At 34.2% G+C, this 24,623-nt stretch overlaps 1 protein-coding gene across 14 annotated transcripts in view; it reads left to right on the top strand.

Moving 5' to 3' along the window:
• Tenm4 (teneurin transmembrane protein 4) overlaps window positions 1-24,623 on the top strand; it is a 2,842,490-nt gene that overhangs the window by 603,042 nt on the left and 2,214,825 nt on the right. Inside the window, exon 1 of one of the 14 annotated variants that reach the window (XM_048789144.1) lies at window positions 6,915-7,005. The exons of the other annotated variants lie outside the window; for them this stretch is intronic. The gene's annotated coding sequence lies outside the window, so the exon portion shown is untranslated. Of the gene's footprint in view, window positions 1-6,914; window positions 7,006-24,623 lie in introns of those variants that run through there. 14 annotated transcript variants of the gene reach the window in all.

The raw sequence follows: 24,623 nt of genomic DNA on the forward strand, positions 1-24,623 counted from the left end.
TGTGTAGGGGTTTGCGAGGGGTTGTTGTGGTATGTGGTAGCTTTCAGATCCTTGGTTCTGAAGCACTCTCAGCTATTTCTGCCCTTTGCACTGCTTCCTCTTTCTGAATAGTTCTTCCCCAACTATTTTTTCAGAATTCAACTTGATGTCAGGTTATATATCAAAGCTGTAGTTAAGCATCTGTGTTGAAGAGGTCTTTACTCTTTCTGCTGTGTCTTACCACTATCTGTTCGTACTGCACTAATCATAATGTATCATAATTGCTGACTTGCTTTTTTACTCCATTACTTTACTAGTTCCTTGAAAGGAAGGATTATATTCTATCTAACTTTGTATCCTTTCAATAGAACTTTCTACAATAAATTAAGAAGGGTACCATTAATATAATATATAAACCATCTAAATTTGGTTAAGTTTAGTTAGTCCAAACCCTTACCAGTATCACTTATGAATCAATACTATGGGTTGAATATTTTATTATGAGAACAAGTTTCTGCTTCTTAATACTGTGTGGTTTCCACTGAGATCATCTGTACAAGCCATGACCCGCCTGACCTACTCATCATATGGTGTAGGGCACTATGATATTAGAGATGAATTATTTTCCAGGGCTCTCAAAACTCAGACAAAGCATAATTATGATCACTGACTCAAGCCAGAAAATTATTCTTGCTGACTGTGAATAGTTATAAATAGTTGAGATCAATCTTAGAAGGCAGCAATTATGCAAATGAGTCTTTGAAGTGTAATTGTCAGGTTTGGATATGTTAATTATATATAAAATAATTATATATATAAATATATGTGTATATATATGTGTGTATGTGTGTCACACTCACTATATATGTAAAAGGCTTGCATCACCCATGCTCTCTATCACTATTTTTCTTTACTTTTGCTAATGCTGGGAAGTGGACCTTGTCTCCATAGTTTCTTGATAGGGAACTAAGACTCTACAATATTACACAATTAGTTACAAAAAGATGTTCAAATGGAACACATATGATCACAATAATATATTTTTTTTCACACATTCAGGAAACTATAGTCTGTAGTTAAACTGACTGGTGTCAAACCCTGTTATTCTCCTTATTAGATTTATGAATCTAGGCAAATTATTTAGGTTTCATCTGTCCCAGTGTATATAGAAAATACCCAGCTCAAATAATCATGTTGCAGGTTGAGTGTTTATCCTTGCAGTATTTTTAGAAGCAAGGCTACCACATGGTTAGTTTTTAGCAAGTGTGAGTTACCATGGTAGCTGAGAAATGACCCCCCAAATATGTGCAGGTCCTGATGCCCAGAGCCCGTGAATACATTCCTTTACATGGTGAATGGTACTTTGGAGAATTGCTTAGACTTTTAGATGTGGGAGTTTATCCTTTTATGTACAGGGGCCCCAGGTATTCAGGAAAGTTCTTACAAGGACACAGTTTAGTCCACTCTGCCTTCTGTTCCATTGAATGGATTAGCAGACCATGTTTCTCTGTCAGGCCTACTCACCTGTTTCTGAATTAAATCCCTTCTCCTGTTACTTATTCTCAGATTTTCATTAGGAACAGTCAACTCTCTCTTCCATGTCATTAATATTTCTCTCTTCATTTATCATTTGTTTCACACATAGATATGTTACTCTATTTCTCATCTTTTTAAAAAATGACAACAAAGTCTCTTCAAATCTACATTTCCTCTTCTGTGACCTCACTTCCCTGCTCTTCATCACATCTAAACTCCTCAGAAGAGCTCCCTACTCCTGATTCCTGTCATTCCTCTTGAGCTCATTCCAGGGAACTGTTCATACTTGTGACTCTCTGGAAATAAATGCCTGTCACAGGTCATCCAAGATCTCTGTGGTGCTTAGTGCAGTGGACTAACTGATTTTTCTTTTAGTGGGTTTTCACATAATTCATTGACTGCTTCTTTAGATTCTATCTGCATTTAAATTTCGGGCATCCCTTTTTATTATCTCACTTCATTTTTTACCTATAACTCCTTATTAACCCCACATGTCAATACTGGGAAAACCTAGGATTTTGTCTTTGATTATGTCATTTTCTTCACATACATCATTCCCTAGTTGATCTCCTCCCTATGCTTCCTTTAAAAAAAGATACTTTTCTTTTTTTCTCTCTCTCTCTCTCTCTCTTTTTTTTTTTTTTGTAGTTGTAGATTGGCCGAATGTCATTATTTTATTTATTTTTATGTAGTGTTAAGGTTCGAACTCAGTGCCTCACACACACAAGGCAACCATTACACCACCCAGCTACAACCGTAGCCCTCACACTTCACTTTTAAAATATTTCCAAATGTTATTATATGGTAGCAGCTGGTAGCATCATATGATAATAATTATATATACATCTCAGTTCCTTTTCTACTTTTACAGGACTGTCTGCATTGGTCTACTTGATATCTTTATTTGAATATCTTTAAAGGATCTGTGACTGAAACTGCTCAAAGTGCCTCTCTTGATCATCAGAAATAAACCTTCTCTTCCCACAGTATTCTCCACTCAGAAAACACTGTTGAAACTCCCATTGCTGGGCTAAAAGCTCTGCACTCATTTTTGAATTCTTTCTTCCCTAATCAAGACCAAGTATTCTAGTTCATCCTATTAATGCTACTCTAAAAATATATTCAGAATTTGACTGCTTTTCATCACCTTCTCAACTACCACCCTGACCCAAGCAATTACTTCAGCTTAACATTCTTTTCTGCCAATCTCTTATGCAGACCATTTCCACCTACATGCCACCTCAAATATTCTCTTAACATAGCACAGGAATTTTTTTTTTAATCCAGAAAGTTGCATCATAACCGTTCTCTACTCAGTAATGTCCAGTATGTCATGTCTGCAGCCCTTCCAGTGACCCTCTGTACATAAATACTCCTTTTTCCCATACAAATTCTCCTGTCTCTTTTCTTCTCCACAGCACTCATTATTTCAATGGGACATATTAAGTTAAAAAATATGTAATTGCTGGTATCCAAAAATATTTGACCCATGAAAATGATAATATTTACTTAATTACCTTTTCCTCCCTTAAAACTGTAAGCTCAAAGATAACAGAGATTTTTGTCTGTTTTGTTACTGGTCTATCCTCAGAGCCAAGAATATAGCCTGAACATACTACACATGTAATCAGTAAATATTTGTAAAATTAATAAAGAAATTATTGAAAGAAATTTGTAAGAAGGGAGGGGAGGAAGGACGGAAGGCCATTACCAAATTTATTAAGGGCAGACTATTGCTTCATTTATTATGTAAGAGTATGCTCAAACATGGCAGGCACTTAATAAATACTCTTTTTTGATTAAGCAAATAAATGATTGAATACTATTGATTGCTCTTTAGTTCAAGCATTTGAAATTGGCTTTATGACTGGTTTGAATCAACTTGACATATTTCAGCTTAAATACTTGTAATTTTTTATAATGAAATCTAATTCTCAATCTCAGGTTATTGTTTCCTGACTACCACACCTACTCTTTGGCTTTTCCATTTATATTTAGAATTTTGTTGTAGTAGGTAATCCTTTAACTGACACCAGACATTGCACTTCTTTAATAATTATTTGTTTTGTATGCCATTCAGATACTCTGTTTGCTAAACTTTTTTCGCTTCTTTCATATTTAGTGGATTTGTAGTTATTTTCATGTGCTCACCTCTAACTGCAAAAACAGTTTTTCATTTTTTTCTCCTTGGTGGAAGCAAACAAACCAATTTCTTCTGGCATGGAATAAGAGTTTTACTTAAATTATGTGAGGAAATAGCCCCAATATGTTGGTTTTAGAAATGCATGTCAACATTTGGCATTTGGATATTCTATGTAAATACAAGTTTTCAGCAGAATTCCAATTGAACAAATTATAGTTTTTGATTATAATTTGTGGAAATGTAAATATCTACAACTTTATAGGCAGTGTTTCCTAAATTACTCATGAATTACTAATTGCCTTTTTCAGCTGCAGGATATGCAAATATATTTTCACAGAGAAGAAATCCTAAAAACTCCAGGGACATTTGGTTAGAAATAAATAATGACATTAAATGCCTTACCAACAGAAGAGGGCACAATTTTTCTTTGACCCAATAACTTACTTTGCAGAAAATGCTCTAGTTTGATGAAAATTAGAAATTACAGGGAAATATCTTTGAATGCAAATCTGGTCTTAGGTTAGGCAGATATGTAGCCACCTTTATGAAAAGCAGCTCATCAAGAAGCACTTAAATTTGAAGCCCCCTAGATGTGGAATCCACTTCTGCCTCTGCCCTGTATCTGCCTCTTATCAATTTGGGATATTGGGCAAGTTGCTTAAATGCTCAAAGCCTCAGTTGCCTTATCTCAAAACTCAATGTAATAATACCTATCCCAAGCCTATGCAAATGAGTTTCATGAAAGCATATGTTAGAACAGGGATTCAGTGCATGCATGTTTTGTTATTATGGTGATAATGATGTTCCTGAGAGTCATCTGATTAGACTAAGAAGATCTAGTGGCTGAACAAAACTTTCTCCCCCCAAAGTCATAGTAACTGAAATTCTACCCCATAGACAGGTACTCACTTAGACTTCATGATGTCACAAAAATGAGCTATGCCAGTGATGATTTAACCACAGGATGATGTATCCAATATTGCATAAACATCAGATTTAGTGTGTTAGTTTCTGGTAAAATATCATAAGATATAGAAAAATATAGGATTTTAAATCAGAATGGGTATAGTAAGAATGGGCTTCACTTACTAATTTGGTGGCATTAAGATTGTCCAAGTCATATAGCCTCTCTAAATCTAACATTAGAAAACCATTAAGTGGAAATAATAAGAAAAATGCATCATAGATTTTATCATTTCAACAAGCCCTTTTGGGGACCCTGCTATAAAATCCATGACACTGTCTCTCATGGAGTATATATATATATATATATATATATATATATGACAGAGTAAAAAATTAAATAATTTTATCATGATATGAAACTTAATAGAAACATATTATAAGATGCAAATGAAACAAAAAGTGAAGGAAATATTGTATTCTGAATTTAGTTATAGATTCTCAGAGGTAGCATCTAATGCTTATTTAAATTACTTGAATAAAAAATGAATAAAACAAATAGGAAGATATGTCATAATTTTAAATATAATGGCTTAAGTATAATAATCTCCCAAAATGTATAATTTGATAAGAAACACTCCCCAAATCATTTTAGCAATCTATTCATATATATATATATATATAATTATATATATATATATACATATATATATATATATATATATATTTCTCCCAAACTAGATTAATTCTACAATTACTATAAAAAGATATTAAATATGTAACAATTAAAAGTTATCAAGGCTTAAAATCTCAACTATCTAAACCATATCAATTTGGCACAAAAAAGACAGATCAATGGAACAAAATTTAAACTACAGAAAGAGGTACAAATATAGTAATGAAGAAGGAAATGTGGAAAACTGAACATTTAAATAAATTGTATTAGACAAGTGGGTAGCCTTTTAGAAATAAGGCTAGATGAACCCAAATAATGAATATCAAGAAAAACTACAAGTGAACAAACATTTTAAACCTAAGGATAAAACATTAGAAATACTAAAAGAAAAAAAGGCTAAATATTATTATTTATATTTTTTGTAAGGCATATATTTCTGCTTCTCAAAACAGGGATCTGTAAAAATAAAAGACTAATAAACATAAAAACCCCATCATCAAGTTGAATAAAAACCTGAGAAAGATAACATCATTCAAAGCATAGATTATCTTAATTTCCTTATATTTGAAACAAAATTTAGAAATTTTTATAAATAATTAAAAATGTCTAAAATATTATGAAAATACACAGAAAACTATATAAATGATCTCTAGTCATATGAAGAAATGCTCAACCTCAGTTTCATCTAAGTAATTAAGATTAAAGCATACTGACATAATATTTAACTATCAAATTGGCAAAAACATAAAAATCAGCACAATCTTTTAATGAAACTGGGAAACCAAGCTCTGGAAACATAGCAGGTTTTAGTGCCAAATGGCATACTGCTCATGGAGGATAGTGAAGAATATTCCAAAGATAAATATGGACTGCAGTATATCTTGGTGGTAGACCATTTGTCTACCAAGTACAAAGCCCTTGTTTCAAGTCTCACCACCACACAAAAAATACAAATGTATTCATTCTTTGAACTGGTAATCACCCCTTTGAATTCGTGTTAGTGACACACTTACAGAAATACAGAATAACAGCAAATATACAAGTTATTTTTGCATTTCGTTTTATGAATGAGTTGTTAAGTAAACTGATGTTATCACTCTATGATATGTTTTTTATAAAAAAAGAATAAGAATGTACCCTTGAACCGACATGAAATTATTTTCCAGAATTTATTTTTAAACTGACAAAGAAGAAGAAAGAAGGACACAGGAGAGGTAGTGTTGGGAGTCACCCTGGCTCCAAAGACTAACTTCCCCATCCCCCAAGAAGAGCCGCCCAATGGTGAGCCCTACTGGCTCACATGATCCTTACCCACCAATCAGAGCCCTGCTGGCTCACATGATCCTTATCCACCAATCAGAGCCCTGCTGGCTCACCTGATTCTACCCACCAATCAGACTATCCCTACTGGCTCACCTGATCCTTACCCTCCAATCAAAAAGCATCCCATGCCAACTGTCAAACCACCCCTGGCTCTATAAATATGCAGAGCTGTTCCTCAATAAATGGGCATTTGCTCTGATGATAAGCCTTGTTTGTTCTTTCAGGTAGATGGAGAGAAAGAAACCTTAGGAGGAAGGCAGGGAGAAAGGAGCTGTGTGCATTCTGTTAGGCAGTATTAAACATCCCAGACTGGATAGTTTATAATGAGCCTTAATTTGATTTTCTCATAGATCTGAAGGCTGAAAAGTTCAAGATTGAAGCTTAGGCCTCTGACAAGAGCCTTCTTCCTATGTCATCCCATGGCAGAAAGCAAAAGGGGGAAGAGGTAAATGGGAGTCAAAGCCACACTTTTATAAAGCCATTATCCACACCTGGGAGGGTGGAGCTCTGTTGCCATGCCCATTAAATTTCATGATGAGTTGTGGAGGGAACGAATATTCAAATCATAGCAGATGTGAGGTTTTTTATGTTTTTTATGAAGGAAAGAGAATAAGAATAATAAATATTCATAGTTGCTTGTGTAAACGTATTTTTTAAAATAAAAGAATAGAAAAGAAACTGATAAAAATGGCCGTCTGTGGAAGTAAGTGGAATGGGGTCTATAGAAAGAGAGGTAGGAGTATGAGTTAATATACCAATTATGATGTCATTACATTTTTCCTCAACTCCATTTTTGTAGCATTTCAGCTCTTCAAAAACTGTTGAAAGAATAGAAGGGTAAATACCCATTTGCCCATTGTGTTGGTTCAGCAGTTTTTACCATTTTGCTACATTGGCTTTAGCATTTGCTCACAGGAGAGATGAAAGGATTTATAAGAGTAATGAACAATGTAATGGGAGAGTTCATTGAATGAGTGGATAAAGAATGAGTGGTCATGTTCAACAGTGCATTTATTCCTTACTTTATTTCTTCAACAAATACTTACAAGCTTTAAAATTATTTACTGTTCTATGCATCATGATGCAGTAGTGAACAAATCTGATCAACATCTTGGTTTGTAATCTATCTTCTCTTTACACATACCTTAAGGTGATGAGGCCCCTAATCATAGAAGACTCTATTTTTCCTAAGTATTATGGTGCTTTGATTCCTTCCTGAGCCAGATTTCCTCAAATAAAAAAATAGTATGTAAAGGAAACGTGTCCACTTCCTTTTTTTCTTTTAATTTACATTCACTCTTAAAAGATGTTTTAGAGGCTTCCACAAATGCTTTCACCAAGAAATTCAATAGCTCTTCTAAAAACCATGATACAACGAGAGCATTTTCTTTGGGAAGAGGATAGAAAATTTCTTTGTAGAGAATTGCAGTGTGGACAAATGTAACTGTTGTTTCCTGCCGTTTGGACCTCCATAAGCTGTATAATCATTTAGATGTATGCAGAATAGGACTCTGCTAGTAATAAAGTTTATGGGACACATCTCTCAAGGTGAGATTCAAATGGCAACTCTTACTAGGAATTTCTAGTCAATTTTTTTCAGCCCAGGGAGTAAACCTATGATTTTGTACTTTCTTTTAATATTTTTATTCATTTTATTGGTTCTTTTTAATTATTCAGTACAGTATAATCCATTTTGACACAATTATAAAACATGGAATATATCTTATTCTAATGTCGTCCTAGTGCCTCTCCTTCCTCTTCTCTTTCCATACCCTCTCCTCCCTTACAACCACTCTATCGATCTTTCTGCCATTTTTCCATAGTTACTTCTTTTTTAAGTTAGCGTTTTTATGGATGTACAAAATGGTGAGATTCACTGTGGTGTATTGATATATGTACAGAGAAATGATTCATTCCACTGGCTTTCCTTATCCTGTTCTCCCTCCCTTCCCTTCATTCCCCTTTATCTACTTCACTGAACTTCCATTCTTTTTATTCCCACCCCAACTTATTATGGATTAGCTTCCACATATTACAGAAAATATTTGACATTTGGCTTTTGGGGACTGGCTTATTTCATTTAGCATGATAGTCTCCAGATCCATGCATTTACTATCAAATGTCATAAAGTCAATCTTTATGGCTAAATAACACTCCATCATGAATATATATCACATTTTCTTTATCCATTTATCTGTTGAAGGATACCTTGGATTGGCTCCATAGCTTAGCTATTGTGAATTGTTGTGGTATAAACATTGATGTGGCTGTATCACTGTAGTATGCTGATTTTCAATCCTTTGTGTGTGGATAAAAAGATCTCATCAGGAATTGATTACTAGTAAATTTTTATATGCAACCAAATTCTTTAATTGGGTCTGTTTGGGGAAGTAAAACAGTGGGGTTTATAGGGTCACTACAATGGAAAACCTGAAAGGAAGACATTGTACATTTGCTATGTTATAGAAAGACATTTGTGGCATATGTGAAGTAAGATCCTATAGAGAGATAAGTGATCAGCTATCACAAAGTAGTAAAGCTTGACAAATTTCTAGAAAGGAATTGGCCATTGTCCTCTTATGCTTTCTGTCAGACTCTTGGGATTGCATAGGTGGCCTTTCCAATATGCATGCCACCTTAGCAGTCAGACTTCAGGCTTGATTAGCTGATGCTTTGTATTTGTCCTTTGTTCCTTACTCTTTTTCTCTGACTGATCTTGTTTTCCTACTGCTGGTACTTTCAAAGAAATGTAGAGATCATTATTTCCTATGTTGTTCCATCAGAAGGGCTCTGCTGTCATAAGGAAAAGCCTTCATAGTTATCAGCAGGAAATAATGGATGTCAAGAACTTTCTTACAACCAGATCTTATATTTCTAGGGTGCAGAGAGATCAAAGTCCAGGCTTTGTGATATGATACTCTGAATTACTTTGAATCAGAAAGGAAGTTTTTGGATATACCACAGTTGCTAGAGTTCCAGCAACATCTGGGTTCTCAGTTCTTTTAGAATTCTAAGCATGATAGCACTAGCTTCTGCTCTAATGAGGTCATCTTTTGTTGTCTAGCATTATAGGTAGCTAAATCAGTCATTTTAAAATTCTTTTATTTTTAATTTCATATTGTGATCAAATTATATAATGTACCTCCACCTGACATCAGAAATATTTGTCTGATATTATAAATAGTGAATGAAATCCCACTTAATCATGTTATATAGTTAGAAAATTTCTGTATATACCCTATGTCAGTAGTAGGTGGAAACTGTAGTTAAATGACTCAAGTACATGTCATTAGCTTAGAAATGATTACTAAAAAAAAAAAATCATGAATTGTTTTAATCTCTTATTTGTAAGCCAGTTTTTAAATAAGATTGTAAAAGTACCCCTCCCATTTATATGTAAAATAAAACCATGAACTACCATTTATACACCAAAAATGCATCCATCATTATCTATGTAGCTGAAAAGAGTTCTATTTATCTCTATTATGGAACTTGCCGCAATGGAGTAATTATTATTATTATAATTATCATTTACTAACTTCCAAGAGATTAAGCTTAAATGCAGTGATTTGTTTTATTCATCTTCCTAGTTCTGGTGCCTAATTCACTGCCTGACTTGTAGTAAAGCTTACTGAGTATCTGGCAAAATGAAAACGCTTTGTGTTGGTCTTGATATATCTGAGGAGTTAATAATATAAAGTGGTTTCTAAATAACTATACGTCATCTCACTTTTGTTTTTTGTTCCCCTGTTTGTCTCACTTGGTTCTGCATTCCATATTTGTCCTGTGTCTTGTCAGTCCATGGGTCAGATGCTGTATCATACCTTAACCCTACACCAACTTTCCAACGTGCTGTCACACTGGTGCCTCATGTAGCACCTCCAGCTCTACAAAGTCTCCTGCTGCCTTTTATTTCTAGAAGTCTACAATAGTTTCTCAGCAGATCCTGCCAACTGTTGTCCTTGTGCTCTGGACAGCTTCTGGGCATTTGATGTTCTCACTGTTTTCCTTCTTTCACGTGGAGGGTGTTTCCAGGACCCAATTCCCTTTTGCCTCATTTCTAAGTACAGGGAAGGTGGATGGGTGGGTGGGAAGGACAGACTGATACACAGAGATTGAGTGCTTTGATATAAACTGAGTGGCCTCCCTGGAGACTTGGTCTTTTTTTTCTTCCACCTTTTCAGGGATCAGATAAAATTAACCTGGCTGGAAAAGACATCCAAAAACCATGTGATATCCCCCAAAGTTCATGTCCTAGAAACTTAATTCCCAAATGCAACAGTGTTGAGAAAAGGGATTTTTCAGGAAGTGATCAGATCATGAGAACTTGGCTTTCATTAATAGATTAATGAAAGCTATGGAGCCAATCCAAGGTGTCCTTCAACAGATAAATGGATAAAGAAAATGTGGTACATACACACAATGGAGTGTTATTCAGCCATAAAGGTTGACTTTATGACATTTCCCTTTCATGTGTGTACTCTCTTACCCTTCTGCCTCTATAATAGGATGGTCCAGCAAACATTCTCTCACCTGGCACAGGTCAGTTGACCTTGGATGTTTTGGACTCTAGAATTATAAAAACTGAATCTGTTATTTATAAATTACTTAATCTCAGGATTTTGTTATAATAAGTCAAGACAGACTGGTGCACCATTCTTTTCCTCCATGCTTTTTCTTCAAAGTTAGTTCTCAATGCCAGGCCTCAAGGACCTGCTTCTAATAGGTTTTTACTATCTGAAATAATCCTACCTACCTTTTAAGGTAACTTTTACAAATAATTGCCTATAGATTGGAAGTAGACCTGGAACCACAATTTAAATTTCATAGGGTTCACATTCTCTTTTTCATGGATTCAATCCATTCAGTGATTATTAATAGGGTGCCTAATATTCTAATGAGCAAAATGAAAAAAAAAAAAAAACTTATGGAGCTTGCTTTATTATGAAAATAGAAAGCGAGATGTTAGTTAATGGTTAATTATATACAAGAAAAAATAGATTAGCAAATAACATGTCACATAAGATGGGAATATGGGCTTTAGATTAAAATAAATCACAAAAGAGGAATATAACATATGGGAGTGGCTGTTTAGAGGAATATAATATATGGGAGTGACTGTTTAGTGCATTATCTTTCCTAAGCTGACAGTTAAGGTGAGACCTAAGGAGGAGAGGATGGGAGCCATGGAGTATGTGGGAAGAGTAGACCATGCATAGGCACAGGGCAAGAGTTTTCATGCTAACTGAATCCTGGACATCATGAGGCATGCTAGGTGTGATATCCTGCAGCAGCCATCTCCCAATCTGTGAAGCTGGCTACATATTTTCTTAAATCTCATTTCACAGACCCTCAGGTAAGCTTTGAAAGTCTTCAGCATGTTAAGTAATATTCAACACTGGCCAGTGGAATTCATTTTCACTGCGTAAGCCTGAGAAACACTGTAGTCTATAGTAAAGGGAAGTCAGTTCAAATTATGGGAGCAAATCTTCTATATCTATTGAGGTATAGGATAAAAATAACAAAATGGAAATAATTTTGGACAAAGTTTCATGTTCTCATTTTCTCTGATACAGTTTACGAGCACAAAAATATAGCATTTTCTTAAAAGTATGTGATAATTTAAAAAAATAAGATGTAAATATCCTTGAAAGTATGGTTTATTTTAAGGAAAAAATATAACAACATGTTACTGAATTCTCAAAACAGAACATGGGAGGATTCCTAATGTTAGAGGGATACACTTACCTAATCAGACAACAGAGTGTCACCATGTCCTTTAAGAATGCATTTACATTGTCAGCTTCTCAGCTTGCCATCAGTAACATGGATGGAGACCAGAGAACAAAGGCACCAAATTTACTTGGTGGTAGAAGGAATTTAAGAGCATTCATGAGAAAAAGGATATTGCAGCACTTTTAAAAGTACGAAATTATAAATAGAAGAAATTCATAAAGACTTACATATGGACATTTCCTCGCTAATCTTAAATTCAGACATATTTTAAAAATTAGTTAATACCTATTATAAAATTTAAGGGACATTTTGGCAAGTAGTTTCTTTTCATTATAATTTTCCTGGTAAATGAAGGCCCAAAGTAGATTGGTTATCTAAATTATCTGTCTTAAAATTCCATGTTTTATAATTGTACCATCATTGACTGAGTCATCCTAGGTAACTTATGAATATGCATGTTTTAAGTTTTGTATTTTTCTTGGGACAAATATTTGAGAATAAACTAAGAGTTTGATGTTGCTCATTTCCATTATTACAGTTATTTTATCAATATAATCTATTGGTGCAAAACCATAAACATCCTTAGTCTAATTAGAGAGATGGACTACGAAGATTAAAAATCAGGTTTATAACACAAGAAGTCTAAAATATTCTTGTAAATGTGAAATTTTTATATAAATTATGCTTCCACTGTGGTGGAGGAAACCGTGTCCATGGATATTGTCAGGGTGGCCAGTTTGCCTCTTAGACACTCACATCTGCCCTCTTCTCTCCACCTACCCATTCCTCAAATCAGCTTTGTCCGTCAACTATCTTATCACAGCAGCTGCCTCATAACCCTTCTAGACTACTCCTTCAGGAGTCAAACCTGCATCTATGTGTTCCTGGAACCCCACCTCCCAGGGAGAGTAGCACAGAGACAGCCCAGCCTGAAGTGGAGCCCTGTTAGCCTCTCCTGGAGGCCAAGTTCCAAAGAAATGGGAAGGCCAGTCCTACAAACACTCCCTCTAGGCTACATTGAACAAGAATCAGGATGTTAAGTGAGTAAAGTCTTTTTTAAAAATGCTAATATAATCACATTATGCCTCTGGATAAAATGCATCAATGTTTTCACATCACACACAAGATTAAGAACAAACTCCTTACCCCGAAGGCTTCATTTTTCTGCCTCCCTACCATGCTCACTAAGCATCAGCCATACTCATGTAGCTGCCTTCCTCTGCACAAATTCAGTAAATAACATCTTTCTCAAATTAAAATGTAAATAAATAATAAACAGCAAAGTATAGCCTTTCTTTGACATTGTACCTATCAAGGCCTTCTGTCAAAAGGTATTTATTTAAAGGCCAATAGTGTATTGACTAGTTTAACTGGTTTTTTTTTTAATTTTATTAATTAGTTAATTTATTTTTGGTAACAGAAATTAAACACAGGGCACTTAACCAATGATCCACATCTTCAGCCTTTTTATTTTTTATTTTGTTTTGAGACAGGTTCTCACTAAGTTGCTTAAGGCCTTGCTAAGTTGCTGAGATTGGCTTTGAATTTACCATCCTCCTGCCTTAGTCTCCCAAGCCACTGCACTACCATGCCTGACTTAACTATTTTTGATAGAAAATTCTTCAAATCATTTTCTTTATAAAAACTCCAAGAAACCTCAAGTAAACTTAATTACATATGTATATTTGCATACACATACATATACACAGATAGTCATACCTATTTCATAGCTTACGGGTTACTCTATTGCACAGATTTTGATTAAGATAATGTAAAATAGTTAAAAGAAAGAAATTATAGATAATAAAATGTACATATATCACCATCCAGGTACAGTTAATATTGTCATTTTGATTTTTATGCTTCATATGTGTGTCATATAATTCAACCTTCATATAGTTCAACTAGAGTTAAACTAACAGAAATTGATGTTTTCGCCAAAATTACAGCAAGCTACATATGGTTGCACATTCCAGAGGAGTCTATGGATATTGAACTCTAAAGTCTCATTTCATTGCACATTAAAACTTCAGTCAGCTTCATACCAGCATTGGTCTTTCCCAAACTATCTACTGTCACTTTCACGTTGAGCAAGTTTTATTTTTACCTTCTATTTTCCAGGGTGCTATAGAGTAAGGCAATTCTAAGATCATTAGATTTTCTAACATGTTCAGTGTATATGACAGTCACTTTGCTAGTCTTTTCCCCAAGTTTTAAAAATTAATCTGTTTAAGTTATTCACCTGCCTATTTTACAAATAGTTTCAATGAGAATAAACAGTTTTACTTGGGGAGAGGATGAATACAGTTGTGACATTAAATCCATTAAGACCCAAGTTTTCAATTCTTCAAATATTTCATATGTACATTTGCATACACATACATATGTGTATTGAAAGAAGTTGGAAATTGTATAATTGTATAGCTTGGAGATATATATATATATATATATATATATATATATATATAAATGTATTATAACATAATTACATTATTACATTCTTCTTATTATAAAATCATGTATAGATTATAGTGTGATAGGTATTCCACATCTGGCATGATGAAACAAAATAATAACTGAATTGTATGATTTTTTATTCATCTAAATACTGATACACCTCTTGTCCTTACTTCTTTATATTTCTCCTCTTCCCCTTCCATTTTATTTCCGTTCTTTATTAGTGCATAGTGCTTGGCTCCTATGTGGTCTAAAATATATGTGTTTCTAAGAGATTCATTACAAGGAAGATACAAATTAATATTACATATTTCATCCTACTGTTAACTGGCCAACACTGTGAGCAATTCAGGGTCCATAGCTCTGATCTTTAATTCACAAGGAATGTTTTATCTTTCTTTACAGAAGTCAATCCTAAAATTTCATAGTTCTTGTCTTCTTTTCTGCCTTTTTTGAAACAATGATCTCAGTGAAAGACATAAATATTTATGTCAGGTGTAAGAGAGATAAACTAAAGTGAGAAAAGAACAATATTTTATGACTTTATACAACTTGGTACAAAAGAAAAATATCCTCTTTGGTCATCCTAGACATGTTTCCCATTGGTTTTTAATTGAATGATGTACCCTGTAACTTTCGAACCTTCTTTTACCTAACGATATTTTTGACCATATTTCTCCAGTGCTAATGTTCACAAATGATGCTAAGATAATCATGTTTTGTTAAAATAGAAATAAAAGAAAAAACTGGTTCCCATACAGGCTTACCTCTCCTCCCTTGTTGTGATTTGTAAAGCCAATCGTAGCAGTGTGGGTGTGTGTGTGCACATGCACAACCTTGATCACCCACACATTTGAGCAAATTCATTGTTCATCTTGGACCCATGACAACAATGCCTGGGCAACTGCTCTTTCCCACCCTCGTCCCATTGCAGATGTTATGTTGAGAAATCCAACAATTCTGTTCTCTTTATCCATTTTATATTTCTGGATTCCAGGCTTTTCAAATTTTTAAAAATCAATTTGAGGTCTGACTCTCCAGCAAGATAATTTATCAAGTCTCTAAGCTGGGACAAATATTTTAGTTTCACTCAGTACATAGCTTTCTCATTTCTATTTCAGGTCAGTAGATAAATCCGTCGCTTAATATTTCATAAATGCCAGGAGTTAGTTAGTGATGCTGAGATAGCATTAAACTAATTCCTTTGGTTCTTGACATAGCCTTTATTTTATTCTTTTAGAAGATGTCACGTTTGTAGATCATATTTATATTTCATCTGAAACACTGTGAGCTGTGGTTTCTTCAAAATTGCAGTGTTCTGCAATGATGTCTTAACAGTCACTATGGGAAATTTTGCAACCTTCAGAAGGCCAAATCTTTCACAACTCATAAAATTCTCACCTGATAACTAGAGATCAGTACTTGGAAAGAAGACAGTCAGTTAGATTCTGTGCTTTGCTGGCATTTAGGTGGACTTTTTTTTTTTTTTTCCTACTGAAGGTTGGTATTTTGGTCACCTCTCTAATTAGGCAGCTGAGAGAAACAAAGCAAACTACTGAAATTTATTTGTTAATTTGGCAATTTTATGTAATCTACGGATTTATGAGTCATTGCACATTTAATGTGGTTACATTTTGCTATTTAATTGTTTTCCTTTGAGTTCAACAGTTGCCTTGGCTGGCATGCTGTAAACCTAAATTTGAGGATGCCCCTCTTCTTCATGCTTTTTTTTTTCTTTTCTACATTAGCCATGTTTAGTTTTCCTGCTCCCTATTTTTTATTAATTAATTAGTTTATTTCAGTTAGGTAGATATGACAGCAGAATGCATTTGGATTTGAATTCTTTTTTGATTAGAATTCTTTCTCTTCCTTCCCTCTTCGTCCTCTTTACTACATGGCCAAAATTTTTATTCCGAGGGTATGACCATGTTTTTATGGAATATTGTTCCTAATTTCTGCTTTATTTATTTATTTTTGCTTCTGTTGGATAATTTATATCATGTAACTGCATGCATTTGGAATTCTTCACATGTTAAACTTAGGAAAGAGTCATCTTTTCTTTAATTGAGCCTTTTTGAAATAATGGCCAGAAAACATAGTTCATCTTTTTAAGATTTTTAGAACTTTACTAAACAAATAAACGTCAAATTAGATAAATGTATTAATCACAAAATATAGAAATGTATGTAATGAGGGAAGGTTTATATGAAGACCAATTTTCAGATGCACATGCACATACACACATTTATGTATGAATTTTTTAAAAAAATATTTTCTTAGTTGTCAATGGACTTTATTTATTTATGTTCAGTGCTGAGGATTGAACCCACTGCCTCACACATGCTAGGCAAGAGCTCTACCACTGAGCCACAATCCCAGTTATGAATTGTTTTTAGGGATTGGATTTCATATCAATAGAAGGCCAGACAGAGGGAAAAGATGTGTTTTCTTAACCAGAGCCTTTGGAATTCTTCTAGAATTCCACAATTGGCCAAGAAATACTGATTCCTTCCCTTTTCTTTTACTTCTGATTATTTAGAATGCTTACAACTCTTTCTCTGCCACTAGAAAAATAGGACTTATTTGAATGTTTAATTTGGTGTTAGTAAATCATCCTTCATTTTAATTTTGAAAGTTTCCCAAAGTATGCTTATGTATTCTCATTCACACTTTTGTTTTTAACATTTCATTATTACCAGCTCAGTGCTGTGCTCAGCACATCTTTGTTAATTGAAAAGTTTCTTTCTCATGAAGGGGAGCTAAATTTGTGAAGATTCTGTAGAAGTACATGATAAGATGGTTTTCTGTATCTGCATGATAACTCTATCATGCCTATTTGCATTGTTCTTTATTGTGCTACTGTTGTGCCATGCACTCGCAGTCATCTGTTAAAAATTACTGCTGGAAGCTGGATAAGGTAGCACACACCTGTAATCCCAGTGGCTCAGGAGGCTGAGGTAGGAGGATCATGAGTTCAAAGCCAGCCTCAGCAAAAGCAAGACAGTAAGCAACTCAGTGAGACCCTGTCTTTAAATAAAATACAAAATAGGGCTGAGGATGTGGCTTAGTGGTTGAATGCCCCTGAGTTCAATCTTCAGTACTCCAAATAATAATAATAATAATGATGATGATGATGATGGGGGCTGGGGATGTGGATCAGTGGTAGAGCTCTTGCCTAGCATGCGCAAGGCCCATAGTTTGATCACCAGCACTCTAAAAAACAAACAACAAATAAACCATACTTCTGATAACCAATGTAGTTCATGCCTTTAATGGAACATAAATTTAGATGACATATAAGAAGATATCTTTGGAGACCTGTCTTATATTAATGTGTCTAAAAAACAGTTAAATGGATAATATATTTTTGTTCATTGTCCCTTATAACCACTAATAATAGGAGACTACAAAATTGCTATACATATTCATTAACTGTGAGATTTTTATGGTACTTAAATATCAAAACTGAATCCAACTGAAACAGTAAATTAGAGCTGAATTGACATTATTTCTATCCTTTAATTTCATAAAACTAAAGTTGATTATGTTGCTTTTTACCATTAAAAAAGTGAGTTCTTTGAATAATGTGTCATATTTGAAAAGGACCAAACCCAAAGTCATGAATGTTGGATTTTAGTCCCAGTTACACCACTCATTGGACTGAGTAGCTTCAAACAACTCACTTGCCTCCCTAGAATGTCAACTGCTTGATTGTGAAAAAAATAATGGTGAAGATTAATCCATATTAATTCTTATTTTTAGCTTGAAAATTCTGAAAACATACTCTTTAGATTCAAATTTTAGACACAAGGTGGCACTATTAGTAGTGATTTTAATTTAATCCACAGATAAAACTAGGGAAATTTCAAATCTGTAAATCCAAAGAAAGTATTTAAATATATAAGGACACTATACCCCCACCCCCCAACCACCACATACACAGAGCCTTGGCTGATTGCTGTTAACATCTGAATGAATGTTCTACAATTGAGTCAACCAACTGTTTGTTTGACATCACAGTGATTTATTTCTTTTTTTAATTTCCCTGAGAAAATTTCAGCGTTAAGGGAGACAATCAAGATATATTTGTCAAAATGTGTGCAAGATAAAGATTGATAATGGTATGTGATCTCAATATAAATAGGAGTTCTTATACAAGATCCATCAATTTTATAGAATATGAGAAAAGGTGTTGAAACATGGGCAAATTACAGAACTGAGTTTGCTATTAAATTTAAAGGAGTGTATGCTGATATGCAGACACTTTTCAAATAACCATAAAGACATAAATTTTAGAAATTGAAAACATAAATTTTTACATAGATAATTTAAAGTCTCTAAGACATTTCTTCTGAGATCTTCCAGTTTCTTAATTGGCATGTCCTGGAACAGTCCACATATACTGAGGACCAAAAAATATTTTGTGGCTAAACCAAAAATATGATTTACTCTGATAGTAAATATTTTGCTCTAAAATCTGACATTTCTCCCTTTGTTTCTAGGATGATTCTTCTATTATTTGTGATTAAGTTCAAAAGCGATACCTGCTGTTTAGTGTTTTTTCTAATCCAGCAAGAAATGATCTTTCCTAAATAACTTATAAAGTTTGTGCACTCAATATTGAAATGTTAGCCATCTCTTGACCACCGACTCCTTTCATTTTGCTGATGAGAAAACTGAGCTTGTAGATGAAATAAAAGATCGAGAAGCTTCACCTCTGACCCTGTGATACGGGTAGCAACCAACTCAAATGTCTCTAACCATGCCTTATTATGTATTTCCAATTCCTTTTAGAAAAGAGTCCATTTTCTCCCTCTCTTTTTCTATAGCATAGTATTTGGTAATGTGGAGATTGTCAAGGCATACATTTAAATAAATAATGATTAAATCTAATGAACGATTTTAATAGAGCTCATACTTCTTCTATATTTACTTGGGCCCACTGTAGTACTTCATTTCAGATAATAACATAATTTATTTTCTTACCTCTACAAACCATCTGTAGTTAGAAGTGAGGGTTTTTTTCCCTAATATTTTATTGTTGGCTACTCTGAAATGGGCAGTAATTACATTTTATTATTGCTCAGTGACTGTCACTCACCTGACCCCAATTTAAATTGTTGTAACAAAATCAGTAATAAAGCTGTGGCTTACACAATCCTTGGTTCATCAGACACAGGCTGAACATGTGCTATTTCCTGGAAAGCCTCTGTGTCATGCATGTGACTTTAGTAAGTGATTCAGTCTCCATCAGCCTCTACTTCCCCTGCCCTGTAGAAGGGGGTTGGTAGTTACTGCACAGACCTGTGTCACTGAATAAATTAGATGCATGTACACAGTTCCAAGAACATAGGATTCTGGACCAAGTATTATTAGGGCAAATCTCTTCCTTGTTTTGGAGAATACAGAATAAATCAGTATTAGACAGTAACAAAAATAAAATCATTGCCCTCTCCCAATGGTTGGGTGTCAGTAGCAAGCAAATGCATATGCAATGGCTCCTTGGTCTTTGCAAACAATTTGGTGACACATAAATTGTATTAAGCCACATAACTCTTGGTACACCTCTGTGAATGTAGAATCTTAACAAATCCCATTAAAGTTCACCCCAGTGTTTATGAGAGTTGTGGTAAGAAGTTTCACATGTGCTGATGGACAATTCTCTTGTGTTCTTCTCTGTGCTCTTTTTCGGTGGTTTTCTACTGAGACCACTTGCAGAGAGCAGGTACCTTCCTCTTCCCCACAGTCACCTCCCAGTGCCCTCTGCTACCAGTATGCATTGTGACTAAGCAGGTGACCAGTCTGGGCAGACAGCCTGTGACAGAGTCAACACTGTGCCTTGGCACTTCTTCAGGGCCTAGCATATTACTTACATGAGGCACATGCTTTAAAATATTTGGAATGAACAAGAGTTATCAAACCTCTCCTAGAATTCTTAATATATTGAAGCAACATTGTGTTCAGCACAAAAGGAAGGAGAATGGCCTTCGTCTTCTTTCACTGTCCTACTTCCTCCCAAGTTTCAAAAGCTGCATTTGTTTAAGGTACCATGTTGAAATGTCCTTGGGTAACAGCACCTTCCTCTTGGCAGATCCCTCCTTCAGAATGCTGCTTCTTCAGTGGGCTGCAGGCCCTGGTCGGGGGGAAATGCTGCTCTTCCTTCCTTTCTTCTTCCACTCTGTAACTGATGCTCCTCCTCCCAATTCTATTCATATCCCTATGTAGAAAAGAAAAAGAGAATTTACTAAAATAGCTCTTATTAGTTTAGTAGGTATACCTAGAAATGTCTAATTTCCAATCTGGATTTGAGTGTTCACTGCTGGTGACAGATACTTCAAGAAGGAAATTAAAAAAAAAAATTAGAAATTCACAGAAATAAGAAAGATAGTTTTAGAAAATTGTGGGATACAACTCTTTAAAAATATTTTTGTTGTAGATTGACACAATACCTTTGTTGTTGTTGTTGTTTATTTTAGCTTTCTGATGTGGTGCTGGGGATTGAACCCAGTGCCTCATGCATGCTAGGCAAGTGCTGTACCACTGAACCACAGCCCCAGCCTGGGATGCATCTTTTGTTGTATTCTACAAAATGTATGATTTAAATGCCTTAAAATTTATTACAAATAAATAAGCCAAAATTAACTTCAGGAACTAAGCAAAATAAAGATACAAAAATAACAGGATTAATAAAGTAATATTTTACAAGTTAAAATTAAAATAGGGCTAATAAAATTAATAAAAGTAAACTATTTCTTTTAAAAACAATTAAAAAGTTGAGTAGTTAACAAGCCTAAGAAAAATTTTAAAAGGCAAAACTATACAATATTATGAATGCAAATTTTGTGATGTATCTATAGATAGAAATGAAATTAAGCAAAAACCATAAGATAATTTTATTTGTATGAATATAGAAATAAATTTGAACTACATAAAGTGGGTAGTTTTTTAATAGCAAAATATAAAATTTTGAAATTGGCCTAGCTACACACAAATAAATAATATGACATTAAAAACTACAGTATTAGTTTTGCAAAGGGCAGAGCAGAATGACTCCTGCAAAGAAGAGTGGCAAGAAAGGTCATCAATGAGGTGGTGACCTGGGCATTTACCATCGACATTCATAAGTGCATACATGGAGTATGAACCAGCTGGGTGTGATGGTGCATCCCTGTAATCTCAGGTAACCTGGAGGCTGAGACAGGAGGATTGTAAATTTGAGGCTCTCTGGCAATTTAGCAAGGCCTTAAGGAACTTACTGAGATCCCCTGTGTCAAAGTATTAAAATGCAAAAGGACTAGAGATGTAGCTCAGTGGTAAACCAACTCTGAATTGAATCCCCAGTACCAAAAAAAAAATTTAAGAGAGAGAGAGAGAGAGAGAAAAAAAGGTACTTGCACCTTGGGAACTCAGATCTAGAAATCTGCCATGAAAGAATTGAAGATTTCAGATTTGTATATTGATAGCAGGCTCAGGACCAAAGGAATAATCAATGTCCCATAATCACATTTGTGGGCAATTTTCCAGAAAAAAAATATAATGAGGATGAAGATTCACTAAACAAGCCCTATAGATTATCTTTTTTTATCATGACAAAGCATAATAGCAACACATTTAAATACATGTCTCTTAATTTAAAAAAATTAAATACAAAAGGCATGGCTGAACATCTATGTATAAAATTAAAAGTGACATGCTGAGGGAAAATGAAGCGTGTATAACCAATAGATGTCTTCAAATTTTAAGAAAGGTAAACAGCTAAACAGCAAATGAGCAATGATTATGAACAAACCATTAAGAAAATAAAAAATGAAAGACACGTAACATGAAATGATTATTAAATTCAGGGCAAAAAAATAGAGAAACAAATAATGATGATAAATACTATATAATCTCACTCATATATAAAATATAAAAGAGTTAATCCCACAGAAGTTTAGAGTAGAAGTGGTGGTTACCAGATACTTGGGAGCGTAGGAAAGAAGGAGCGATGTGGAAGGTTAGTCAAGAGGTACTAAATAAAAGAAAAGAGTAAGCAAATTGGTGTACTACGGCACAATAGGGTGGATATATATATAACAATGTACTGTCGATTTCAGAAAACTGGAAGAAAAAATTTTAAATATTTTTACCAAAAAGAAATGATACCTGAAGAGCTGTATATGTTTACCTTGCTCTATTACACAATATATACATGTATCAAAACATCACATACTGCCCCATAAATATATACAAATTTAATTTTTTTATGTATTCATTAAAATCAACTTAATTTTTGTAAAATTGTGAAATCTACATATTTTGTGCATTAAATTTAAAAACATGCCAGGAACATTGGTTCATGCCTGTAAGCCCAGCAACTCAGGAGGCTGAGGCAGGAGGACCAGAAGTTCAAGGCCATCCTCACTAACTAGGAAAGACCATATCTCAAAGTTAAAAATGTAAAATAAAAAGGACTGGGGTTGTGGTTCAGTGGTAGAGTGCCCCTGGGTTCAATCCCCACTATCCCTAGAAAAAGAAAACAAAATAAAAATCTTCAAAACCTTCTATATATTGACAGTACTAATGTTGATAGGGGAGCTGGGAAATGAATACTCTCAGATAAGGTTAATAAAATACAGATTGGTCAGAATGTTTTAGATGGTAATTTGAAGCCTCATTTAAAAATTGAAATGCCAGTCTTCATCTTTTGGGACCTCCCACAAAAACAAATTAGTTTTATAAATGTACATGGTCAAGAGAGCCATTGCAGAATTGTATTAATATTGAAAACAGTGGGAAACTTCAAAAATATTCATTTAACAAAGAGCTAGATAATATGTGTGATGTTCAGTGGAATAGTACCACATTCACTACAGACATGGAACACATGTATATAGACTGAATACAAAGTATGCCTGAGCTATTTTATTGTAAAATATTAATTTGAAAGTTTATTGAGGAAAAATTTCTGTTTAAAATATCTATATATGTATATAAAATTAAGTCTTTCTACAACCTGCATAGGCTTAATCTTTACTTGAGGATTTAAAACTTTCATTTTATGTATCCAATAGCTTAAGTAGTAATTTCTAATGTTTGTGATTGGTGATAAGGATGGGGGAGCATTTTTACTTTTAACTTTATATAATTAAAAAATGCAAATAATATTATAGTGCCTGGAGGGTTTTTTTTGTTTGTTTGTTTGTTTTTAAAGCTTTTCTAGTTTTTCTCTTCTACAGTTTTCAAATTAAAAGAAATACACTGTAGAACAAATGATCGTGCCCAAGTGTTACAATAAGAAACCCAGATGGAGGGCAAGTTAGAGAGCTGTAGAAAGTCATGTGTTCACGGTAGAAGCAGGGATTCAAGGGGAGCTTTGGGTGTTTTGACTGTTATGAGCAAAAGCAAGTATAGTCCTTTCAGTGTGGCCCAAGTGGTCTTCAGACATTTTAGGTGGTGAGAGTACATGTCTTTTCAGCTGGAGTTCCATGCCATCACATTAACATCTGTGTTATCCCTGTTTATAAACATGCTCTCCTCACATGAAGCATCTAGAGAAATGGTCCCCAGCAGTGACATTCTTCCAACTGTGAGTCATGACATGTTCCTGAGGTATAGACTCAGTTTAGAGAGCTTGGCCAGGATGCTTTAGAAAATAAAATGATGGTGGAAGAGAGCAGAGTGCATTATATGTAATATGATGCTTTAGTTATGGAACTTTGCCTGTAGATAGATGGATTTTGCATAGGTTGAGATGTAAGATATGTTTTTTTTTTTTTTTTTTTGTTGTGTGTTGTGTGTGTTTGTTTGTGTGTGAGATGAGAGAGAGAGAGAGAGAGAGAGAGAGAGAGAGAGAGAGAGAGATGTTGTGTGAGATGAAAGGAGAGACAT

This window comes from Marmota marmota, unplaced genomic scaffold (assembly GCF_001458135.2).
Source record: "Marmota marmota marmota unplaced genomic scaffold, marMar, whole genome shotgun sequence".
Classification (NCBI taxonomy): domain Eukaryota; kingdom Metazoa; phylum Chordata; class Mammalia; order Rodentia; family Sciuridae; genus Marmota; species Marmota marmota.